We start from the raw sequence: 19,682 nt of genomic DNA on the forward strand, positions 1-19,682 counted from the left end.
ACCATTGTGGACTCAGTATATCTCATTACTTTTCACTGGCGGGATTATGTAGCACCCTCCTTAACCAATTTCCTAGTTCGTCTTCCATGTAGTGTTTTTAAATATATGTGTTTATTTAGAGACAGAGTCTTGCTCTGTTGTTCAGGCTGGAGTGCAGTGGTGCGATCATGGCTCACTGCAGCCTCAAACTCCTAGGATCAAGCAGTCCTCCCACCTCAGTTTCCTGAATGGCTGGGACTACAGGTGCATACCACCACACCCAGCTAGTTTTAATTTTTTTGTGTGTGGAGGTGGGTCTCACTGTGTTGCCCAGACTGGTCTTAATACTCCTAGCTTCAAGCGATCCTCCCACCTCAGCCTCCCAAAGCTTTGGGATTACAGGTGTGAGCCACCACACTTGGCTTCCATGTAATCTTAATAGTATTAACAGCAACAGCTTTTAACTTCAGTGGTTGCTGTGTGCCATACATTGTATCACAGCCAATTTAATTGTTCTTTTATTTTTTACCCCTCATTTGCTAGACGGACCTTGTTTTGGTTATGTACTGTTGCTTAACCACCCCAAAACTAAGTAGGTTAAAACACAAATGTACTGTGATCTTTTAGGGTTCTGTGGGTTGACTACCCTCAAGTATGTGTTTTTTGCTCTAGGTGTCTCGTGCATTTGGAGTCAGAAGTTGGCTGGGACTGCAGTCAACTGGAGGTTCATTGGACTGGTTGCCTAAGGTGATTCACTTGTGGCCACAGTTGATTGGAGTGCCTGTGTGTGAGGTCACCACGTGACTTGGGCTACTCAAAGCATTGTGGATGAGTACCTGGAGGGCATGTCCCAAGAATGAGCATTCTAAGAGTCAGGAAGTGGAAATTGCTGGGCCATATAAGGGCTGCGCCTGGAATTGGCACAGGATCAATTTGGCCATATTCCTTTATTTTTTTTTTTGAGATGGAGTCTTGCTCTGTTGCCCAGGCTGGAGTGCAGTGGTGTGATCTTGGCTCACTGCAACCTCCGCCTCCTGGGTTCAAGTGATTCTTCTGCCTCAGCCTCTTGAGTAGCTGGGATTACAGGCAACTGTAATTTTTTTTGTCCAGCAAGTTTTTGTGTTTTTAGTAGAGAGGGGGTTTCGCCATGTCGGCCAGGCTGGTCTCGAACTCCTGACCGTAGGTGATCCGCCCGCCTTGGCCTCCCAAAGTGCTGGAATTACAGGCATGAGCCACTGCGCCCAGCCTGGCAATATTCTTTTGGTCAAAGTAGTCAGAGGGTCTACCCAGATTCAACAGAATGGGTTGATAGACACCATCTCTTGATGGGGAAGTGGCCAGGTCACATGACAGATAAGCATGTAAGACCAGAGATATAGTTATGACCATCCTTTAAAAAATACCAGCTGCCACAGATACCATGCTGGAGATAGAATAACAGATACCAGGTCCATGCTTTCTCACACCTTATGGTTCAGTGCCAGAGGCAGGTGGATGAACAGGCAATGACAGCGCAGATCATAAGTGTTATGAAAGGGCTAGGTACAGGGGCATGATGAGAGCACTGGGGCGGGGGGATTCGCACAGCCCAGACTGGGCATGTGCTGGTGGGTGGGGAGGTTGGTTGAGAAAGAACACATCTTAGAGCGGGTATCTTTGGAGCTGAGTCTTGAAGCACGAACGGGCATTAGCTAGGTGAGTAAGGCATCCCATACAAGGTGCTTGTGGCACTTGGGGGAATTGCTGATGGTCTGAGGATTGGCAGGGAATTGGGTGCCGCTGGCACGTGTGATGGGAGGTGGCAAAGGTGTGTTCTCCTTTAGATTCTCTGCATCCGTGGCCTTGCCTGTGAGGGCTCTAGCTGGTCCTGCGTGCGACGTACTGGCGGGATGTTTAGGTGTCACCTTAGGAGGCTGTGTGAGGGGAAGAGAAGAGTGAGCCTCATTAGCTTCACTGTGGGGAGCTTTTTGTGGATTCTCTTCACTCTCCACCATTCATTTCTCCTGTTTCATATTCTCTTTTTTTCCTTCCCAGTCTGTTGCTCAAGTGAACAAATAGAAGAGGGTTATGTTGGGCCAGGCGTGGTGGCGCATGCCTGTAATCCCAGCACTTTGGGAGGCCAGGGTGGGCAGATCACTTGAGGTCAGGAATCTGAGACCAGCCTGACCAACATGGTGAAACCCGTCTCTACTAAAAATGCAAAACTTAGCCAGGCATGGTGGGAGGTGCCTGTAGTCCCAGCTACTTAAGAGGCTGAGGCAGGAGAATTGCTTGAACCTGGGAGGCAGAGGTTGCAATGAGCCAAGATTACTGCACTCTAGCCTGGGTGACATAGTGAGACTCTGTCTCAAAAAACAAACAAGAGACTTACGTTCATTGCTGAAGGGTGAGGGCAGGTGAGGGAAGGGAGCTGGCGTTGGAGAAGCTGCTCCATGCAGGGTGCGCTTGGCTGAGTGCTCCACTAGTTTTCTCTCATTCATACTGCGTGAGACAGGCGCTTTATCCCTGTTTTACATGTGAGGTAATGGGAGCTCTGAGGGGACGCAGGGAATCTCAGCTGGTGAGGAGCAACGGCAGGCTCTCACTGTACCCTGCCAATGCTTTTGACACCTGCTTCTCTCAGGATATGTGTGCAAGGGCGAGGACCTTGACCTAGGATGGGGCTGACTGCTGTTATACTAGAGTGCACTCAGATTCCAGTCTGCAACTGTGGGGACCAGTCCGCTGCTTCTACCTTTTGGAGGAGGCACCTGCTGTTCTAAACAGTGAGCTTTGTTCTGGTGCCACTACTGGGGTGCATGTTTTTGTAGCCTTGCATACACGTCCGCATTTTTCTGTTTAAACATGTACATGTATATATTGGGGTGAGAGGGCATACCCAATCACAGCCAAAAGTCCTTTGGTTAAAAAGGACATGAACAGAGTTTTGGAGGTGGTTTCCTTCAACACTGTGAATGTACTTAACACTAGTGAACTGTATACTTAAAAATCGTTAGGACGGTAAGTTTTATTTTATGTGTATTTTACTATGGTTAAAAAAGAAAGAAAGTTGTAATTCCTGCTTGGCACAGCCTAAGGAAATCATTCTAGAGTCCTCAAAATGTTTGATTTGGGTTTGCTGATGGCAGCTGGAAGGGGATCTTTAAGCCTTCTATTTGCACTTCTGGAAGCTGTTTTCTTTGCACCAAAATCCAAGAATGGGTTTTTTGCCTTCTCTATGTGGGCTCCTCCCTTGGTGTGGTAGTGCCATCATGCATAGAATTTAAAATGTTCCTTACACCTACCATCCGCACAGCATTTGTCTGACTGCCACTTGTGTCTTCTGCTACCTTGGGTGATTTTGAGGACTGTCTGCTTTCCTGGGGCTTGAATTTCACAGTAGATGCAATTCACTAAGTATAAATATTACCATCTGTCATTAGTCACCACTGACAGAGGAAAAGCACTTGGGTCATTGAAAACAAATGGCTGTGGTAATGTGTTCTGAATCTTTGTCCCCGGCTTAGACATTGATGACACTTAGCCATGGCTGAAAATTGAAGGAGGGGATGCCAGTTCTGTTATCAACATTTTCTTTTTAGCCAAGACGATTCATCCCATCACAGAGTCCCCTAACCATAGTATTGTCATCCAGCCTATATTCTCTCTTGTTTGCAAAGTCCTTCCTTGCTCTTTTGGCACTGAATGGAGCTTTGAAAAAGCCATTTTATTTTGGTGGTGGTGTCCTGAATATTTTTTTAGCGTGTTGTAGTAGAAACAGTGTGGCTTTGCAATCAGAGGTAATCTTTTTAATCTTTGTCACTTTGGTGGGAGAAACGATATCTTGTTTTCATTTTCATTTTGTTTACTATTGATGAATGATTATTGTTCACTAGCTATATTTACATAGTTTGTTCATTTTTGTACTGGAATCTGCCTTTTAAATACTGATTTTTCAAAACTCTTAATATGTTAAAGCAAACAACCCATTTTCATGTATGTTCAAATCCTTTCCCCAGTTTGTTATTTATATTTTAATCTTTGTTATGTCTTCTTGACATAGAAAAAAAAATGCTGTCTATTATGCTTTTCCTTTATGGATTCTGCTTTTGGTTTGGGGTTTAGAAAGCCTTCCCAACCACAAGATTTTATATACTGTTCATCAAAATCAGAAATTGGCAGACTAAGGCCAAAAGGGTCTATCTGTCCAGTTGCCTGTTTTTGTATAGCCCATGGGTTAAGAATGCTTTTTTTATTGTCTTGTTTCATTTTATGAAAACTTTTTTTTTTGTTTGTTTTTTGTTTTAAGACAGATTCCTGCTCCGTTGCCCAGGCTGGAGTGCAGTGACGCGACCTGGGCTCACTGCAATGTCCACCTCTTGGGTTCAAGGGATTCTCATGCCTCAGCCTCCTGAGAAGCTGGGATTACAGGCGCCCGCCACTATGCCTGGCTAATTTTTTTTTTGTATTTTTAGTAGAGATGGGGTGTTGGTCAGGCTGGTCTTAAACTCCTGAACTCAGGTGATCCGCCCTCCTCGGCCTCATAAAGTGCTGGGATTACAGGCATAAGCCACTGCGCCCCGCCCACCATTAGTCTTAAAAGTGATTTTTGGCTGGGCGCGCTGGCTCACTCCTGTCATCCCAGCACTTTGGGAGGCCGAGATGGGCGGATCACGAGGTCAGGAGATCGAGACCATCCTGGCTAACACTGTGAAACTCCGTCTCTACTAAAAATACAGAAAAATTAGCCGGGCGTTGTGGCAGGCGCCTGTAGTCCCAGCTACTCGGGAGGCTGACGCAGGAGAATGACGTGAACCGGGGAGGCGGAGCTTGCAGTGAGCCGAGATCGGAGCGCTGCACTCCAGCCTGGGCAATAAAGCGAGACTCCGTCTCAGAAAAAGAAAAAAAAAAGTGATTTTTACTTTTTTAAGTGGCAGATAAAATAAAAAGAATTATATTCTGTGCCATGTGAAAATTAGTGAAATTGAAATTTCAGTCTTTGTTAGTAAAGGTTTTTTATTTTTATTTTTTTGAGAGGGAGTTTCGCTCTCGTTGCCCAGGCTGGAGTGCAACGGCGCAGTCTTGGCTCACAGCAACCTCTGCCTTCCGGATTCAAGAGATTCTCCTGCCTCAGCCTCCTGAGTAGCTGGGATTACAGGCATGCGCCACAATGCCCGTTTAATTTTGTATTTTTAGTAGAGATGGGGTTTCACCATGTTGGTCAGGCTGGTCTCTAACTCCTGACCTCAGGTGGTCCGCCTGCCTCAGCTTCCCAAAGTGCTGGGATGACAGGCGTGAGCCACCGCGCCCTGCCATAAAGTTTTATTAGAACATAACCATGTTCATTTGTTTACCTACTGGCTATAGCTGCCTTTGCACTACAACAGCTGACTTGAGTTGTTGCAGGAAAGACACTATGGCCACAAACTGTTCCTTAACAAAAAATTTTGCTGACCCCTGATATAAATCATCATGTAGTACTCATTTTTTTTAACCTTTAAATGGCCTGACATTTATGTTTGCATTTAGCATTAGAGAAACTATTTTCTGCATAGTTAACCAAAAAATCCATCAGCATTTATTGAATAATCTAGTCTCTCTTCACTCTTTGAAATTCCATAGTTATCGTATATTAAAACTCAGATCTGTTCCATCAGTTTAGGGATTGACATGGTGAGTCATCAAGCGATTTGGATGAGAGAGATGTTACTCAAGAGTTCCCCGGGGATGAGATTCCCCTTACCTCCTGCAGTAACACTGAATGTTCAAGCCAGATGTACCCCTGCACAGTGCTGTCTGACCACTCACGTTCATTTCTGTAATAAGAGCAGACACTGGTGGGGTCTTGTTTTATTTTTCCAGATTCTGTTGGGGATTGCTGATGGCTAAGTGGAGCTGTGTGTTAATGGTTTCTGATACTTTGGGTTGGATCTTCTCTGGAGCCAGCTGACTCTTCAACTCCCTTGAGAAGAGAAGTGGCTTGATTTATTTCTCTGCCACTGGTGGTTCAGGAGTTTCACTGTTTTAAGAAACACTAATGAATTGCTTACCACCAGGCACTTCTCCAGATGCCACAGATGCAAAGGTGAATGTGGTAGTAGTTGGGGGTTTCTTGTCTGGTAGGTACCTGTTTAATGAAATCTCCGGTGCCATGGAGGCAGATGGTGGAGGACTACCAGCCTCTGCTCTGGAGTCTCCAGGCTGAGTTGTGCCTCTGCTTCTTACTAGCTGAATGACTTCGTGTCTTGTAACTTTCCTGGTCTGTAACCTATTCTCTTAATAAAACAGGGATAATAAAATTCCTCGCCTCTGCCACCAAGTTATTTTAAGGGTTGAGACGTTTCATATGTAAACTGACTTGTACAGTGCCTGGCAGAGAGTATGAACTTAAACATTTAATTTCTTTATCTTCCCTTCCCTTGATTTAGAGCTATGTGTATAGACTGCTGTGAAAAGGATGGATTTTGTCTCCAGGTACTTCTTAGCCCCAAGTGTTTGCTTTCTATTTTGGAGTTTTGTTGTGTTTTTGAGTCAACTCATAGTCCAAATTCCCAGGCAATCAGCTGACCACCTTTTGCTCTCTGCCAAGGGTGGGTCCATATGTCCTAAGGCGAACACCTCAGGCCAGGTGTCAGAGCCAGGTTGCAATGACAGTCTGTGGGCTGTTTGTGCAGCTGGTCTCCTTAAATGGACTAGGGTCAAGATTCCCCATGTGCATTTCTGTGCTGAGGGCTGCTGGCTTGTGAGAGTGGAAAAAATGGCCTGAATCAGGTATCACTGAAGCAAATTACTGAAGGTGAGTGACCTGTGAGAGGCAGATGTCACATGGGTAAGAATATGTTAAGGTATACCCAGTGACCTTGGTTTGAGCCTTTGCTGAACTCAGTCATTTCAGTAGGACTTGACCTCATATCCTAAGGATGGGCTCTGTAGATGGCACACAGGGCTGTTGAACTTGGGTTTATTCAATTTTGCTAGAATGATAGCAGTTTCTGATCCTCTGTAATTTACCTGTATTTGAAACGTGATTCCTCCTGGTGTGGCCAGACTGTTTTTTTCCACCTAGGAAACATTCATCAGAGTATCCCAGGCCATATGACCTTGGCGTTGACAACACCTCTCATCTGCCCTTGCCTCTCCTGGCACCTACCCCCTAAGTTAGGTACTTCTGAGAGAGGGGTACCTGGACAGTTAGCACCTCCCCAACTGCTCCGTCTCGTGTCTCCTGTATTTCCCTCTTTATTTTTTCTGCATGCTTTTTTTCTGAAGTCTTTTTGTAAAATGTGTCCATGGTTGCCGCTTTCTGCTTAACAGCTTAGCTGTTACCTGTGGGGTGCACCTCAGATTGTTAAGCCTGCTATTTAAGATTCCCTCGGATTCTGGAGCTAATCCACTTTCCAGGCCTTATTTCCTGCTGCTTCCCCTGGAGCAGCTCATGTCCATTCAGGATGACTGGTCCCCTGCCCGTGCCTTCTTTTTTGCCTTCTGCACTTCACCCCTTGGCGATTTTGCTGATGTGGTGTTCCGTGCCAGGAACGCCTTTCTCTTCCATTGAGCAGCTCTTCAGAGTTTATAGAGGACTTTCACACACATTCCCGATAATCTCCACGCAGCCTAGCCTGGGCTGGGTTTTGCTGTTTTCCAGTGAACGTCAGTAGATTTAAGTGGTTTTCTTATGACCTCATAGCTGGTAGGAGAACTAGAATTGAAACCCAGGTCTTCTGCTATCCTGCCGAGCCCAGGTCACACCTCCCTCTCTGAAGCCTTCCTCGGAGAACAGAATTATTCTGGCTTTCTTCTGGGCTCTAGTATACAGGTCACCTAAACCAGATTCCTCAAGTAAATTCCTTATTGACTCCCTTTCCTCCACGTCTAGAATAACACCTAGCAGTCTGTGGGAACTTGATAAGTGTTTGGAAGAATACATGAGCGAATAGATTTTGCTTTCCGTATCTTCTAATACGTGGTTTGGGGGAGTATAGCACCATGTTAATTAGGCTGCTTAAAACTCCTGTGTGTTGGAAAACATCTATGTTTTGGTCTATAGAATAAATAGGGAGTGATCATTTTGTCCCACTCTTTCTGCCATCTCATAGAAACATAATCAGGTATTTCATTACTTGAAGAAAGTTGCTTACAACACATTTAACTGTATATATATTTTAGGAATGTAATTTTTTTATTTATTTGGACACATGACTTCACTCTGTCACCTAGGGTGGAGTACGGTAATGTGATCACAGCTCCCTGCAGCCTCGACCTCCTGGGCTAAGGTGATCCTCCCACCTTATCCTCCTGAGTAGCTGGGACTACAGGTGTGTACTACCATGCCTGGCTAAGGTTTTTTTTTTTTTTTTTTTTGAGATGGAATCTTGCTCTGTCACCCAGGCTGTGGCACAGTCTCGGCTCACTGCAACCTCTGTCTCCCTGGTTCAAGTGATTCTCATGCCTCAGCCTCCTGAGTAGCTGGGATTACAGGCATTTGCCACCACGCGCAGCTAATTTTTGTATTTTTTGTAGAGATGGGGTTTTGCCATCTTGGCCTGGGTGGTCTCAAACTCCTGGCCTCAAGTGATCTACCTGCCTCAGCCTACCAAAGTGCTGGGATTACAGGCATGAGCCACCACGCCTGGCCATGCCTGGCTAAGTTTTTAATTTTTTTGTAGAGACAGGATTTTGCCTAGGTTGTTGGTCTTGAACTCCTGGGCTCAAGCAGTCCTCCCACCTTGGCCTCCCAAAGTGCTAGGATTACTTGCCAGCCTAGGAATGTCATTTGTAGCTAAATTTTGCCTAGCAACAGCTATGCTGAGGAGAAGCTTTGAGGAAAGCCACCTCTCCCTTCATCTATCAGCACCCTCTTCCACAGTAACCTTAACTAAATCATAATATTCTTCATCTGATGGTTTTCTGTATTGTATGTGAAGTGGAAAGAAAAGCATCTTTAGAAATCCTTACAGCTTATTGATCTCTTGTGTACTGGCTTCAAGATAAGCCCCCAAGCCTCTCCATACAGATGGATACCCTGTCATTGCTGCTGTACTAACATGTAGGAGCTGTCTCCTTTTTTTTTTTCTTTTTTTTTTTTTTTTGAGACAAGGTCTCACCCTGTCACCCAGGCTGGAATGCAGTGGCACCATCTTGGCTCACCACAGCCTTGACCTCCTGGGCTTAGGTGATCCTCCCACCTCAGCCTCCTGAGTAGCTGGGACTATAGCCATGCACCACCATACTCTGTTAATCTTTTGTATTTTTTTGTAGAGACAGGGTTTTGTTGTATTGCCCAGGCTGGTCTCGAACTCCTGGACTCAAGTGATCTGCCTGCTGTGGCCTCCCAAAGTGCTGGGATTATGGGCCTGAGCCACCCTGCCTGGCCTCTTGTCTCTTTTCTGACTTCATTTTACACCTCATAGTTTACAGCTAAGTAAGGCTGTAAGAGTTTTTTTCCCTCATTCATTCCTTCACTTTCTTCCTTCATCTGTGTCTGTCCCTCTCCTAGTAGTGCATGGCCCTTGTTTGCAGAACTCATTTCTGTCTCTGAACTCAGAATGCCCATGTGAGAGGGCAAGACCATGACCAGTATTACATTTAAGGCCCTTTTCTTTTATGTCTCTCCTTGACTGTTTTTTTTTGTTTTTTTTTAAACTTTTGAGATGGGATTCCACCATGTTGCCCAGGCTCATCTCGAACTTGCGGGCTCAAGCGATCTGCCCGCCTTGGCCTCCCATAGGGCTAGGATTACAGGTGTGAGACACCACACCTTGCCCCTTTTGCCTTTTTTTTTTTTTTTTTAAACTTTCCTTACCTGTCCTTGTCTGGTTACTTAGGTGTGAAACTCCTTTGAGCCATTTTGGTTTAGAATACCCGCTTCCTGTTTTTTCTCTTATTCTTTAATGTTTTGACTATGATCAGACTCTTGGTTCAGGGCCTTTTTCTTTTCCGGTGAGTACACTAACCATGGGAATAGAAATCACCCACATTCGGTCTGAGTCATGTCAGTGGGAATGTGGGAATTCCATCTGGGGCAGCCAGGTAGCCAGTCAGGTGGAGCTCCAGCCTGGAAGGCCATCTGTACTTTTGGGTTGTAGGCGGGCACACTTCAGGATTCTAAAAAGATGCTGTGGGGAAACTGTGTCTCAGGCCTTGAAAAGTTCCACAGAAAAACATCTCTTCTAGCTGCTTTGTGGTGAGATGCAGATCTGAATCAATACAACATTGTTGAGTGCCACAAAACTAGTACCGTGCAGGGAGAACCTGTTCTGTATGGGGAGAAAAAAATGAAGTGAAAACACTGTGGAAGGAAGTATGACCTATTTGAATGTAGTCACACGTTTCCTTCTCATTTAGCACATCCTCTTGTGTTCATTTTAGGTTTGGGTTGAGGGTTTAAGGACAGCACCCAGCCCTGTATGTAGGGAATGGGTGTCACAAATCATTAAGCGTGGAAGTACTGTACTAGAGGGCGGTTTGAATTTGGGTTGCTCCGGGAGGTCGAAATGTATTTCTGTTTCCTCTTTTTAGTTTAGAGAGACAGTTTAGAATCTGAAGTGATTTTTTTTCCCTCCCTGGGTATTTCTGAGGTTCTAATAATTATAGGTTCTCTCCCAAGAAGCTTAGATATAACATCTAAGCTCCCAAGAAGATTGACATTTGCATGTGCACATGCAAATGTTGGTGCATAATTTTTGGCCCCCCAGGGTGCTTGTGGGTTTCAGAGAGACAGTCCCTATTGTAGAGGAATGGTGAATTTTTGGTAATTTTTGAGTCAAGGACGGTTTTTTTTTTTTTTTAAAGACGGAGTCTCGCTCTGTTGCCCAGGGTAGAGTACAGTGGCGCAAACTTGGCTCGCTGCAACTTCTGCCTCCCGGGTTCAAGCAATTCTTCTGTCTCAGCCTCCTGAGTAGCTGGGACTACAGACACATGCCACCATGCCTGGCTAATTTTTTTTTTTTTTTTTTTTGTATGTTTGGTAGAAACAGGGTTTCACCATATTAATCAGGCTGGTCTCAAACTCCTGAACTCGGGGGATCCACCCAAGGCAAAGACACTTTTAGTCTTGCTAAAAGTACAAGGCTTTTGCAGCACATCTGAGAAGTGTGGGCTGTAAGAGTGGGTTAACAGTAACCACTTGGCACCTGCTATTGGGAGTTGAGTCCTGCCCTGTTCCTCACTTGAGTGTTTTTTTTTTGTCCTTGAGAAGGTTTGGGCTGGGGTGATGATTAATCAACAAGCACATACTCAGCTCTGTATGATATATTGTTTCCTCCTGGCCTTTGTTCTGAAAACCCTAAATGCCCTTTTCTTGGACTTTCCTTAGGCACCTGACTTGTTAGGTCACATGCCGAGTGCACTCCGCGTGTGTAGTACCATGTCAGATGGTAGCACAGAAACATGTCGATGAGAACCAGGCTTTGTAAGATAAACAGATGGTACAGTTAAGAGGAATTGGGCGAAGGGTAGGAAAGGAACTGTTGTTTATGAAGGGATCATTCTAGGCATCTTCTTCTTACCTAAGAGGAACGCCTGGATTGTGGTGTAGCACAGCCCTACCCGGGCTCCTCAAACATCACTTGAGGGACCTCATGCCTGTTACGTATAAGACTTTTCCTTATGTGTAATAGAGACAACTTGGATGATCTCTGGGGGTGGTTCTACACCCTAGACCCTTGTGTGATTTTGGTGCAGAAGTTTCGGTGGAGGAATGCCTTCCTTAGCTTTATAAATTTTCAGTTGGCAAGATCCTGAGAATCAGGGTCAAAGTGGGCAGAAAAGGGAGCAGGATTGCAGGATTTTTTTTTTTCTTTCTTGAGTCAGGGTCTTGCTCTGTGACTCAGGCTGGAGTGCAGTGGCATGATCTCGGCTTACCACAGCCTCAACTTCCTGGGCTTTTAGGTGATCCTCCCACCTCACACTCTCCAGTAGATGGAACCACAGGCATGCGCCACCATGCCCAGCTAATTTTTGTGTTTTTTGTAGCGATAGAGTTTCACTATATTGCCCAGGCTGGTATCAAACTCCTGGGCTCAAGCAATCCTCCTGCCTTGGCTTCCCAAAATGTTGGGATTCCATGAGTGTGCCACTGCACCTGGCCCCGAGAGCAGGATTTTAGGTCGAGTTGTGTTGTGTCTGTGCCCTCTGGGAAGGTGAATTCTGTCTTTGTAGAAAGCTGTCTGCTTGGACTGTTGAGCCCTCTGGGTGGCGTGCACATCCTTGACCACCAGCAGAGGCAGAATTTTTGTGTTGGGGATCTTAGTTATTGTTAGGAACAGGCTCTCGGAAATGCCTCTCGTCCTTGGTTGTTGGGGATTTCTCAGCCTGGAATGTCCTGGCCAAGGTCTCCCCCAGCCTTGTTTTTCCATTTGGCAAGTCTGCTTACTCTTCTCAAGTTGCCACCATCAATTCATGGAGCTCTGTTCATAACCAATATTGCATTGCATCAGAGTTAGAGGTCTCATGTCCATATCCCCAACTAAAGTTATTTAGATGCTATGTCCTATTTTGTTTGGTAGCACTGCATTGGGACTTTGGCCTTGTGTATTTGGTGTTTAGTATGTGCTTGAAATACTGGATCTTCCTTAGAAGGAATGAACAGGAATCATATATAATAAATGCAACTGAGAGTTGGGGAAAATCTTGGCTCCTAAGAATCATAAGAATGTCTGGAGAAGTGAATGTTAGTCTGGAGATTCTTAGAAAAATCTATTAACAGCCACTGGCAACTTTGCCAAGGAATGTGGACTTGGGCTCTTTAATTTTGACTTTATGATCTTGCTAAGAGGTGTTCTTTTGTATCAGGCCAATGGGTGGAATTTGCTTGAAGGGCAGATTTTCTAATAGAAAACCTATGAAAAACATTTTCAGTTTCTAAAGAACTTTAGCAACAAAGCTTTGAAACAGGCGATCTCTTAAACCATGTCTAAAGAAAAAGTCTTGCTTTATAAGAAATGGTCCTGAATCCAAAGTAGAAACGTGTAAAACTGTTTAGGGGGATACTAACTTAGAAACCATAGGCTATGGGCATTGGGCACTGGGAGATACTTGTACAAGCAACCTTGGAGTTTTTGGAGAATATTTGAAATGGTAATTCCTGGGCTGTGTGGCAAGGAAAACTGAACTTCCTACTAATAAGCAAGTAGCAGCGCAGAATTTGAGACATACTGTTAATAGTTAAGATACATTTGAATAACTCTCCAAAAAAAAAAAAAAAACCAAAAGAGAAATCTCTATGTCTTAATATTCCCTACTTTTTATATCACTGTGTCCTATCTAGATTGTTAAAAATTATGCAGACATTTTAATGATTATATGTACTAGTCAGCTTTGCTGTGGTAATAACTCCAAAAATGCAAAGGTGTGCAACAAACATGAATTTCTAGGTCATGTTGTGTGTCAGTGGCTGTGAGTCAGCTTCTCTGGCCCCCTCCTGCAAGTCTTCCCCTTCCAAAGGAGCAGTCCCTGTTTGGGACACAACTGCTTTCAAAGTCGAGTAGCAAGGGAGCTGGTGGAAGCATGCGTTGACTCTTAAAGGATCTGCTCTGATCCGATGTACATTCATGTACCGGTGGCCGGAGCAAGTCACGTGTCCAAGGCCAAAGTCAGTGTGGTGGGGAGTTGTCTTCCTGTGGGAAGTCACTTGGCAATAAGAAGAATATACGATCCTTTTAAAGGAAGGGAAGATCATAATTGTGAACACGAATGCAATCTACCACTTCTTTCCCAGAACACTTGGTAAATATAGCAGTTCATGTTTACCATTTAAAAATGCTTTAAACACATTTTCTCCCCATTATGTGTATTAAAAATTTTAGATAATTTGAGAGGAGCTTGACCTATTGCCATGAAGTGATGTGGCAGATCACTGTATGAGTTCAAGTATTCTTCTCTATATTATTGCAGTACCTAGACTTTCCAGAATGGTTTTGAATTATGGCAAATCCTTTATATCTGAATGTAGTGGACATGCCTTTGTGATTTGAAAGGTTTCTTCATTTTTAAAATACGTCCACTACATTTTTGACGGTTTTATTGTTATTGGAGATAATTTACAGAGCATGAAATTCACCATTTTAAAGTATATAATTGTGAGTATATATTCACAAGGTTGTGCAGCCATCATCGCTATCTAATTTTAGAGTATTTTGTCACCCCAAAAAGAAATTTGGTCTTTATTAAGCTGACTCTCCCTGTTCCCCCTACCTGTAGCCCCTGGCAACCAAGTCTGCTCTCTGTCTCTCAGATTTGCCTGTTTTGACATTTCATATAAATGGAATTATGTAGCATATGGCTTTTCTCATCTGGCTTCGTTCACTTAGTAATGTCTTCAAGATTAATTGCTGATGTTTTCTGATAGATATTTTTAAACATATTTAGGAACTTTCTTTTTTTTTTTTTTTTTTTTTTTGAGATGAAGCTTTGCTCTGTCGCCAGACTGGAGTGCATTGGCTCAATCGCACTACTCACTGCAACCTCCGCTTCCGGGGTTCAAGCGATTCTCCTGCCTCAGCCTCCCAAGTAGCTGAGACTACAGGTGCGCGCCACTATGCCCAGCTAATTTTTGTGTTTTTAGTAGAGATGGGGTTTCACCATGTTGGCCAGGATGATTTCAATCTTTGACCTCGTGATCCGCCCGCCTTGGCCTCTCAAAGTACTGGGATTACAGGTGTGAGCCACTGCACCCGGCCGGGAACTTTCTTTTTACTTCTTAATTTTACTTAGAGATTTAAATGGAATGGCTGATATGAGTGACACCAGTAAGTATTTTGGTAGTTTTGCACATGAGTATCTTCAACAGTGGTTATATATAGAATCAGTTAATGTAATAAATTGTATTGATAAATTTCCTAATGTTAAATCATTCTTTCTTTCCTGGAATACATTTGACTTGATCCTGGTATATGGTTTTTTTTCCAAAAATTCTTTTAGTTTACTATTAGCTGTTACTTTATTAATGATGTTTACACTTGTACTCAGTTTTCTTTTTTGTCCTAATATTTTGATACCAGATATAGATAGTCATCATGAAATGATTTGAAAGGTTTCTCTACTTTAAAATTATGTCTTAGAATATTTGAATAAAGTAGGACTCATTCTTTGAAGGTTCATGAGTGCTCACTGTAAAACACTTGGGACCCAGCTTACCTCTTAGTGGATGCTCTGTGACAACAGTTTTGTGGTTATTTATCTGTTTAGGTTTTTTACCTCTATTTAATTTCACTTTGATCACATAATTTTTCCTAGAAAGCCAGCTAGCTCATATAGATGTCCAAATTTGTTTGCATAGTTATTCATAGCACAACCTTTTAATTTACAATCATACATAGACACAACTTCTAAATAGTTGTTGTCTGTTCCCTTTTTCCATTTTCCTCTTTTTTAATTTTTTATTGAGACAGCATCTCACTCTGTTGCCCAGGCTGGAGTGCAATAGTGTAATCTCTGCTCACTGCAGCCTCCACCTCCCGGGTTCAAGCAAGTCTCATGCCTCAGCCTCCCGAGTAGCTGTGACTACAGGCTTGAGCCACCACGCCTGGCTAACTTTTTGTATTTTTACTGGAGACAGGGTTTCACCATCCTGCCCGGGCTGGTCTTGAGCTCCTGGGCTCAAGCAATCCACCTGCCTTGGTCTCCCAAAGTGCTGGGATTATAGGTGTGAGGCCACTACACCTGGGCCGTTTTCCTCTTTTTGTATTGGTCAGATTTCCTAAGTTTTAGTTTATCTGATTCATCTTTTAGAAGAATTAAATTTTGCTTTTGTTTACAACTTTTGTTCTTTTCTGTTTTAATTTATGCTTTCATTTTTAAATTCTCTTTCCACTTTCTTTAGGCTTTTTTTTTTTCTTTTTCTTTTAATGGTACCACAGAGTAAGTCTGGCCTAAAGGGTTCTGTTGTATGGACTTCATCTTTGTCAAATGCATGTTTATCTGTTATTGAGGACTCTTGCTTTTTTGTGTTTCGGTTTTCTAGGGTCTGAGTGATGAGCTAATGCCATTTTGACTTGTTTTTATGGTTTACTTGCCTCCGATGAGGTAATAATTCAGGCCTGCTATTTGCCCCCATCAGAACAAGTGAATTATTGGATCCCCTGTGTTTCTGCTTGATGTTGTTAGCATTGTCTTGGATCCATAGATTACTCGTTATCTGTCAGATGGGAAAGAAGCCTGGCTTTCTCTGTGTTTTAGCTGCTCCCCACATCTCAGTAGAGCCCAGTGCCCCCAGCATTTGCAGTCTGGCCTGCTTTGGGCTTGTTGGACACACCCCAGGGCAGCCAACCCAAATGCCTTCATGTTCCTATGAGCTGCTGCTTCCATCTCTACCCATCATGGCGGGGAGAAGGCCATGTGGGCAGGGTGCCCTCTGCTGGTGGCCCATTTGTCTGTGTATTTGTCTGTGCTTGGCATCCCCTTGGTCACAGTCACAGCAGCCAACACCTTGGTGGTCCTGGTTTGCCCCACTGCCGAACCTTCCATGTCCTCTACTCCCCACTGACAATCCAACTTTCAAATTAGTGTGTGTGTAAAGGGGGTTCAAGAACATTTTCTCCTTATTAGGTAACCTCGATAACCTGAAGTAACTTTGGTGACATGGGTTAGATTCTTCTTAGTTCTTTTTTCAGTTGTGGCCCAGGTGGAGCCAGTAGACAGACAACCTTTGAAACCTTTGGCATTTGGATTGTTTCCAGTATTGACGTGACTCCAGTCACTGTTTTTCTTGTTCTTTTTACCTCCACTGTCTAATTTTTTTTTTCTTTCATTTTCTAGGTTAAATTAGTATCTGGAGGGTGGAAAAAGGGAGAAAGCAGAGGCTTGTGTTCAACTCACTGAGTTTATCTAGAGGTCTGGCTTTCTAATTTTTTAAACGAGTGTGTCACATTACACATACAAACATGATCGCTTCCTGGTTATTGAGCCTTTGGGATTTTTCTAGGTTTCACTCTGTGTTCTTTGTATCATGAACATCTTTGAACAGAACATTTTTGAGATTGTCCCTTTGAGTTTATTCTCGAAAGTGGGCTTAACTTTTATTTTACAACAAAATCAACAATCAAGAATATTCAGTTTGTATAGAATATATTCATTCTTTTTTTTTTTTTTTTTTTGAGATGGAGTCTTGCTCTTGTCACCCAGGCTGGAGTACAGTGGTGCAATCTCGGCTCACTGCAACCTCCACCTCCCAGGTTCAAGCAGTTCTCCTGCCTCAGCCTCCTGAGTAGCTGGGATTACAGGCGTGTGCCACCACCCCTGGCTAGTTTTTGTGTTTTTAGTAGAGATGGGGTTTCACCATGTTGGTCAGGCTGGTCTTGAACTCCTGACCTCGTGATCCACCTGCCTCGGCCTCCCAAAGTGCTGGGATTACAGGTATAAGCCACTATGTGTGGCCGACACGTTCATTCTTTAAGCATCTGCCCTATACCTGGCACGAGGGAGGTAAATTAAGACAAGTAACATACAGTCTGTGTATTCAGAAGAGCCATCATTTTATCCTTAATGTAAAGACACCTTGACAGGCTTTGTCAAGCTCCTCTGAGACTAGATCATTCACTTGCCCACATTCTTCCAATAGAATAAAAAAGAGAAATTAGATTGTTTTAGCATGACTTGTTTTTATTAAAACTATATTGGCTCCTAGTATATACCACTCTCTTTTCATAAATCATATGTTCAATGTAATATAAAATTTTGCTAGTGATTTATGTTAATTTAATATTCTGTCTTGTGGCTGGTTGACCATAATGGTGTGTCTTAAAATTGAAATTCTTTGAAACAGAGGAGTTTGTAAGGCAACCTCACTCTGCATCTGTCTTCATAGGGTAAAGTAAAACGGGGAAGGAGGAAGAAGTGCTCTTTTTTGTTTGTTTGTTTGTTTGTTTGAGACGGAGTCTCGCGGGGAAGGAGGAAGAAGTGCTCTTTTTTTTTGTTTGTTTGTTTGTTTGTTTGTTTGAGACGGAGTCTCGCTCTGTCGCCCATGCTGGAGTGCAGTGGCCGGATCTCAGCTCACTGCAAGCTCCGCCTCCCGGGTTTACGCCATTCTCCTGCCTCAGCCTCCTGAGTAGCTGGGACTACAGGCGCCCGCCACCTCGCCCGGCTAGGTTTTTTTTTGTATTTTTAGTAGAGACGGGGTTTCACCGTGTTAGCCAGGATGGTCTCAATCTCCTGACCTCGTGATCCGCCCGTCTCGGCCTCCCAAAGTGCTGGGATTACAGGCTTGAGCCACCGCGCCCGGCCAGAAATGCTCTTATAATGGAAACCTACATAGTGAAAATTGGTATTTTGCTACAATGGGGAGTTTTCATTATTAATCAACTATGTAGTTGTAACTCTTCACAAAGGCTATTCTGGATAGCCTTTGTTATAATAAAATCATTAAGAAAATATATTTGAGACCCCAACTGTGGGTCTCAATGCAATTTTAAATTTGCAGCAGCATTTATTGTGTGTCTGCTATGAACCCAGCCTCATAGTTTATAAAAGGATGCAAGAATACTTAGAAGTACGTGTGTGTGTGTGTGTGAGAGAGAGAGAGTGAATAGTGATATAGCACCCGCCATGTACCAGACACTATTCCAACTGCTTTCAGATACTAACTAACTCAATCTCACTACACCCATTTTATAAATGAGGACATGGGGGCTTAGAGAGATTAAGAAGCTTGCTTAAGTTGCACTGCTACTAATTAGTGGTACTGGGATTCAGAACTGGGCAGTCTGGCTCAGGTTAGCCTCAGTTGCTTGTCATTCCACAGACATTTATTGAGTACTTTTTATAGGCAAGGGATTGAATTTGGTCATTTCTAAGATTCGTTCATTCATGAAATACTTACTGAGAACCTACCATGGGCTGGAGTAGCATGGTCTCTCCTCTTAGGGAATTTGTAGACTAGTGGGGAATCAGACAGTCAATCAATATATAATGTATTTTCAAACAGTGATAAGTCCTGTAAAGAAAATAAAGCCAGAGAAGGGGCTAGAGAGGGATGGAGGGATGCAGAGTTATTTTAGATTTTATGAGCTGAGGGGGCGTCTCTGAGTAGGTGTCATTTGAGGAGAAACCTGTCTGAGGAGAGAGGCCAGCCATGGGGGGGATCTGGAGGGAGAAGTGTGCTCCAGGTAGAGGGAGCAGCAAGTGCAAAGGTCCTGATGTCAGAATGAGCCGGCACGGTGCGTGGGCCAGTTACGGAAGACCGTTGTTTCTAGAGCTGGGGAGAGGGTTGGTGGTGAGGTCAGAGAACAGGGTAAGGGCCAGGTCATTTTGGCTCTTGCAGGTTATGGGAGGGAGTTTCGATTTTCTTCTGAATGTCAGGGGATATCTTTGGGACTTTTGAGTAGGGGAGTGATGTGTTTTGATTTATGATTATTATTATTTTTAGAGACAGGGTCTTGTTGTGTTGCCCAAGCAGTAGTATAGTGGCACGGTCACAGCTTATTGCAGCCTCGGTCTTCCGGGCTCAAGAGATCCTTCCGCCTCAGCCTCCCAAGTATCTGGGACCACCAGCGAGTGCCACCATGCCTGACTAATTTTTTAAATTTTTGTAGACAGGGTCTCTTCATGTTTCCTAGGCTGGTCTCGAACTCCTGGGCTCAAGCGATCCTCCCACTGCCTCATTCCCCCAAAGTGCTGGGATAACAGGCATGAGGCACCGCGCTTGGCCTGATTTAAATTTTTAAAGGAGAACTCTGGCTGCAGCATGGAGAACAGACTGTGGGGTGGCAGAAACAAAGCAGGAGGCTTTT

At 43.9% G+C, this 19,682-nt stretch overlaps 1 protein-coding gene across 5 annotated transcripts in view; it reads left to right on the forward strand.

Annotated features, from left to right (window-relative positions):
- SNX30 (sorting nexin family member 30) overlaps positions 1-19,682 on the forward strand; it is a 125,189-nt gene that overhangs the window by 26,785 nt on the left and 78,722 nt on the right. The window contains exon 1 of one of the 5 annotated variants that reach the window (XM_009188272.4): positions 5,236-6,754. The exons of the other annotated variants lie outside the window; for them this stretch is intronic. The gene's annotated coding sequence lies outside the window, so the exon portion shown is untranslated. Of the gene's footprint in view, positions 1-5,235; positions 6,755-19,682 lie in introns of those variants that run through there. 5 annotated transcript variants of the gene reach the window in all.

Source organism: Papio anubis, chromosome 13 (assembly GCF_008728515.1).
Source record: "Papio anubis isolate 15944 chromosome 13, Panubis1.0, whole genome shotgun sequence".
Classification (NCBI taxonomy): domain Eukaryota; kingdom Metazoa; phylum Chordata; class Mammalia; order Primates; family Cercopithecidae; genus Papio; species Papio anubis.